The 6,343-nt window shown below is 40.1% G+C and overlaps 1 protein-coding gene across 2 annotated transcripts in view; it reads right to left on the reverse strand.

Moving 5' to 3' along the window:
- The window catches only part of PRKCB (protein kinase C beta), a 297,800-nt gene that overhangs the window by 249,765 nt on the left and 41,692 nt on the right, over positions 1–6,343 (reverse strand). The gene's annotated exons all lie outside the window — the stretch shown is intronic.

A 6,343-nucleotide genomic window follows, 5' to 3' on the forward strand; every position in this document is an offset into this window, starting at 1 on the left:
TGTACATTCCACGTGCCTGGCATTATGTTAGGCACTTTATATTGATTATATCATTTAATTTACACAACCAAAAAAATTATCTTGGCATTATTATTGTCACCAAGCTTTCAGGAGAATATAAAACTGGTCCATCATTTGCTAAGAACAGCCAAGAAGGATTTGAGCCCAAATCTGCCTGACGTCACAATTAAAGGCTGGAAAATCATGAAACTCTTATTCCCACATCATAAAAATACATTCAAAATACAAAGCAAAATTTGTTTTTAAAAATATAAAGATTTTTTCTAAAATCACCATCCAATCTCTGACAAATCAGTAGACATCATTAAAATGATATAAGGGCATTTAGCTTAAGAAACCAGGAAGAAGTCATAAAACTTAGAAAAGAGTGAGGAAGAAAAAAGGAATTAAAATATCAGGAAACAGAACTGAAGGATAAATTTAACGGGCAGTTATTTGAGGGGAAAAATAAGACAGTTACACTCTGGCAAAATTCATCAAGAAAAAATTTCAAAAATCAAAAATAGGAACTTCTCGGGGGTAGGTTATAGCTCAGTGGTAGAGGCGTGCTTTGCATGCACCAGGTCCTGGGTTCAATCCCCGGTACCTCCATTTTTTAAAAAAAATGAATGGATAAACCTAATTACCTACCCCCACAAAAACACACAAACACACACACCCACACACACACACACACACACACACAAAGGAAATTCTCAGTAAAAATGAGAAAAGAGATGGAATTGCAGGTGGCAAGGAGATTTTTCAAATCACTACAGAATAAAGTATACAGTCAAGTACTAATAAATTAGAAATTCAATTAAATAATTATTCTTGGGAAAACATAACATATTTAAAAGTGTACCAATAATGATCATGGAATAAACTGGAAAAATTGTCAAATAAGTAATCCCAGAAAGAGCACTAGGTCCCAAAAGCTGTTTTATTTGGGGGATATAGAAAATTAGCTCAAACTTTTAAAGAACGATATAAATCCTTTGCAATTTAGACTCTTTTTAAGAGAGAGAGAGAGAGAAGATAGATGGTTTCAAAATGCTTTGATGAAAACAGCAAAAACTTGTCAAAGATAACAAACTGGAAAAAAGTAAACTACAGACCAATTTCACTGATGAATTTAAGCTCAAAGTTACTAAATATAATGTAAATAAACTTAACCTAATAACATAGTAAAAGAATAATGCCAGAATGAATGAAGTACTGGGAAGATAGGAACAATAAAGGTTATAGGTGGTTTGTTGTTTTACAACAAGCATGTATTTTACAAAAGCAACAATGTCATTTTCTGGGAGAAAATTTTAAAAGTAATGATTATATCCAGTGATCAAGAGAATTTGGAAATGCATGAACTCTAGGTGAGGGTATAAATTAGTTACTACCTCTCTGGAGTGCAATCTGGCAGCAAAAATCTTTAAAATGGCCATATTCTTTGACTTAGAAAAATTCCAATTTGGGGAACTGTGATGAGTTCACTACAGTAACAGTCCCGATTCTATTATGCCTCCTGTAGCCATGCCATTTGGTCATGTCCTCTGAAACTAGCTCTGGGTTTGGCCATATCACATGCTTTGGCCCATGGGACAGAAGCAAACTTGACACAAGCACAAATCTGAAAAAAGTTTGTGCATCAGGGACTTCTTGCTGCTCTTGCAACTTTGTGACTGCTATGTAAACAAGGCTAGCCAGCTGGAAGATGTGATACCACAACCATCTAGAACAATCCACCAGCTGATTACAAACGCATGCATGAGCCTAACCTATATCCACTGATTGCAGTCCAGACCAAAAGAACTGCCTTGCCCCAACTGCAGGTCTGCAGAGCTAAATAAATACTTGTTGTTTTATACCACTAGATTGTGGGATTATTTGTTACACAGCAAAAGCAATCTAATACATGAACTTATCCTTAGGAAATATTCAGAAATAGCCATCCATAAAGATAAATATACAAAGATGTTATTTATAACAGTGGTTAAATAATGTTAAAATAACAGGAACTACTTAGGTAACTGAATATCCATTGGGTGAAAATCTGCACTGCTATTAAAAATCTTTTATTAAAAAAAAAATCTGAGGTGGCAAAATATTTACAAGATATCACTTAGTGCAAAAGAAGGCTATGAAACCTATAAAATAATTACAATATGTCACTATTTTGGTAAAAAGTGAAAATAAGTGCACATATTTATATGCATGGGAACATACTGGAATGACAAAAATGTTAACAGTATCAGTCTTCACACATGATGATTTTTTCCCTTTGTTTTTTTCCTACACTTTTCACATTTTCTGCATTGATCCTAAGTCAGGGTTTGTAAACAGTCACTGGACCGCTCTGGACGCTGAACCTGGAACACTCCGAGCCCACTGAAGGCCACAGCTGAGAAATCAGATAAGGGGTAATCCAGGCATGGATGTTACAAAATCCTCCTACTGTAATCCTTATTAAACCAACCTAAGCCTGGCGCTTGTCAGCACAGCTCGGAAAAGCAGAAGGATGAAGAGCTGGAACAGGCTGCCATGTTGCTAGCAAGGGCCACCACCATGGCCAACTGACTGACTCCCAAGTCCAGCAACGCTACCTGGCTTCTTCTTTCTACTCCTCAAGTCTCATCCTCTCCTGTAACTTCTCCCTGTCATGTTCCCTTCTTACACTTTCTCTTTATTTGCTCTTCGTTTGGATTTTCTCGGAGTCTCTTTGAGAGGAAGAGGAGGAATTTAGGCAAGGGGCTGGAGGGGGAAGTACCCAAAGATGAAGCACCTCCAAGGTGTTAGCTTGGCTTCCATAACCCTCCGTCAGACCCCCCCTGGAATTCAAGAATAAGCCATCCCAAGTTCATCCTGTAGCCTGAGTCACCCAGGGAAGTAGATTTCCACTCCTACTAAAAGGATGGTGATTGATCCATCCCCATACTAAGCTGGTTCCACTCACGTGGCATTGTGGAGATAGGACCTGGGTCAGATGATAGGCTGAGATTGTAAGACTTGAATAATAGTCTAGTTCTGATGCTAATTTGATATCGAACCTAAGAATTCACATCACCTCTCTGGGCCATCTTTTCCTCCTTTGCAAAATGGGTCTGATACATCCCCTTACACTGTGTTAAGCTCCCCTAAGAACTGATGTTGGTCTCTTTTGTTCAGCAATATATACCAACAAGCCCTCAATACCATATACGCTGAACAAAATAAATAAAACTTCCTATCTGTTCACTCACACACGGCTTTATATAAAGAACAGATAAGTGGGAATGTGAGCGCTTTGCATGTAGAAATCACATCACAAAGACAAGGTATGTTTTAATATTTTTTACTAACATGAAATGGAAATAACATTGTCTTGGAAATAACATGCTCAATCCCTTGAGATAAACGCTCTCGGGCTTTGCAAAACAAGGTCTGAGATTCACTGAAGTAAGAATTAAAGCTCATGACCTTAAAACGATTTAATCCACCAAATCAGCCGACACTGCATCCTCAAGCAACAGAATTTTTTTAACCAACCAACACTGTCAGTCTTTAAAGTCCAGGACATAAAGCACAGAAGGGCAAAGGAGGTGCTATTTCACAACCTTCTTATTAAAACAGCTGGGGGAAAAGTAAGCTTTCCCAACACATCCCAACACGCAGAAATTTTGCACACTCTAACCAGAAGGGAATTTGTCAGTGTTCAGCTTGGCTGGCATCCCGTATCTACCTTCTTGTGCAGTTAGAATCCTTGCAGCGTAATGTGTGAAAAACCACAGACCCCCTGCCTACCACCAATTATAAACGTTGAGTGTTGAGGACCTTGCCAAAGATCTCCCCTCAAGGGCTCCCAGTAACAGGTACATCTTTATCATTAAGACCAAGTGAGTCGTCACTTATTAACAGGCATTTGTTTCCGCGAATGTCACAGGGAGATGTAGGATCCAGCCCCCTCCCAATTTGCACACACTTGAAAGCTGATGGTGTCACAGCTCTGGGAGGGCGTGGGCAGGGGGTCTGTGGTTTTTCACACATTACGCTGCAAGGATTCTAACTGCACAAGAAGGTAGATACGGGATGCCAGCCAAGCTGAACACTGACAAATTCCCTTCCGGTTAGAGTGTGCAAAATTTCTGCGCTGTCTTGGGTGAAAGCTCCTTTCCTGGATCAGGGTGATGGGCAGACACGTGCTATCCTCTTTCACAAACGGCTTCCTTAAGATGCTCACCAACCTGCCCAGGTCATCACACAGCCATTCACACCTGGCCGTTGGATCCAGTGCTGACACCACCACAACTGACTAGGTCCTCTAATTAAAACCTCATGCTGGGAAAACACTCAGGTTCCATTTTTCTTGTTTGAACTGGGGATTCTACCAAAAAAAAAAACAATAATGAATATTGATACTATTAAACCCTGACAAACTCCTATACTTCTTGGAGATGTGCTCAAGATAGGAAACGGGGCAGCGTACCTTAGGAAATACCCAAGAGAAACCCTGCCCCCTTATGATTTTTATTATTTTCAAAAATAATATTTATTAGCACAGGCTCAAAAGGAAAAAAAAAGCTGGAGAACACAGATGCATGCACCTGTAAGCATATACAAATATAGACATACAGATACATAAAAATATACACACATACATATGCACACGCACACATACATAAACATAGATACACACATATACAAACAGAACTCACAACTTTACTCAACAATAAGCACATATAAAAGCATGGCCCTTCAGTTTTTTCCTAGACATGCACATACACCTAAAGATAAACATCTTATTTTATAGCCTGATTTTTTTCCTACCTCGCCATGTATCATGACCACTTTTTCAAGGAAGGCAACAAGTATTTCTTGTAACAGTCTAATAGTCTGTCACATATGCTTGAACATTATTTGCCTATTGGATACTTTGGATATTTACCATTTTTTCTGTTACAAATAGCAGTATACTGCACACCTTCGGTACATCTCTGTCTCCTAAAGGGGTTCTGGGCATGACAATAATTTAAGTAAGGGAGTACAAAAATTACAAGGCTGAGTTGTTGAAAGGTATGTCTTCGTGGATATTGAAATAGCCTAAGATTATGGTAGGCGTTGGTGTGGAAAGGAAGACTATGAGTCAGGTCCCAGTGTCTTCAATAAATGGGAGGAGTGACAGGTTGTCTGCAAATGAAAGAGGGGGAAAGGCAAGAGGGCAGAATGGTCACCGAACGTGAGGCTGAGAGGCGAGCTCTCAAATGGGAGTGGGACCTCCAGGAAGCAAAGATAAGGAACAAGGGGGAAGCAAACTCCTGACTCCAGAAGGGGAGTGGTTGTTCCTGAGTGGACTGACATCCCCAGGAGAGAGTCAGGGTCCTCTTCAGGCAGGAGGAAGAGAAAGCATTCAACAGAGGCAAGCCCAGAGGGTAGAGCAGAAAGGGTCGACAATCGGGATCAAGAGAACAAGGAGCAGGTACGAAGCAGGTGATGTCACTGGGACCGGAACTTGCCTGAGAATGACAAAAATGAGAAGTGTGGTTGGAGGTGGCCAGCCTTCTAAGTCCTCAGTGGGGCACAGGTTATTTTGCTTCCAGAAATAATTAAGGGTCCTGGGGAGTGTCTCTCTGAGTTTCAAAGAAGTGGCCAAAAGATATGCTGGGCTTACAAAGACATTCTGCTCTGGGTGATAGCTGTTACAGAAAGGGCAAAGGCGCCTACAAGGTTCAGAGCAAGAGAACAAAGCCTTGATCTTGGCAAGGACTGTCTCATAGGATGCGGGCAGCTTCTTGCAGTAGACTAAGGGTATTAGGAGGCTGGCAGAGAGACAAAGAGTTCTAGCTCAGGGATTTATTTTTTTTCTTGATTCAGGCAATAAAATTGGAGAATGAAAGGTCAGTGTGTTCCTTCTCAAATATTAGCTGCTTCAACAAGGGTTTTCAAGGGAGCTACAGAATGCAGGAAAACCTCCTAGACATTAAATAGATCTATTCATTCATTGACTTATTCATTTAAAGAATACATATTGGGTGTGCACCACGTGCAAGGCTCCATTCTAAATACAAGAACCAGAGGAGTGAACAAGTGGGAAGACGTTCTATATAATTAACTACAAAGGAATAAATATGTGGTAAAATGCCAGCTGGTAACAGGTGCTATAAAGAAAGGGGAAAGGAAACAAAAGAAGACTGTGGTGTTATTGTACCCGGAGAGATGACAGATGAGAGAGAATCTTTCAGGATAGCTGAGTTATCCTGCAGTAATAAACAACCCCCAAATAACAAAGGTTTATTTTCCTCCCATATCATATGGTCACAGCAGATCAGCTAGGGGACCTGTTCTGTGTCTCCAGGATCAGGCTGATAGAGAA

Source organism: Camelus ferus, chromosome 18 (assembly GCF_009834535.1).
Source record: "Camelus ferus isolate YT-003-E chromosome 18, BCGSAC_Cfer_1.0, whole genome shotgun sequence".
Classification (NCBI taxonomy): domain Eukaryota; kingdom Metazoa; phylum Chordata; class Mammalia; order Artiodactyla; family Camelidae; genus Camelus; species Camelus ferus.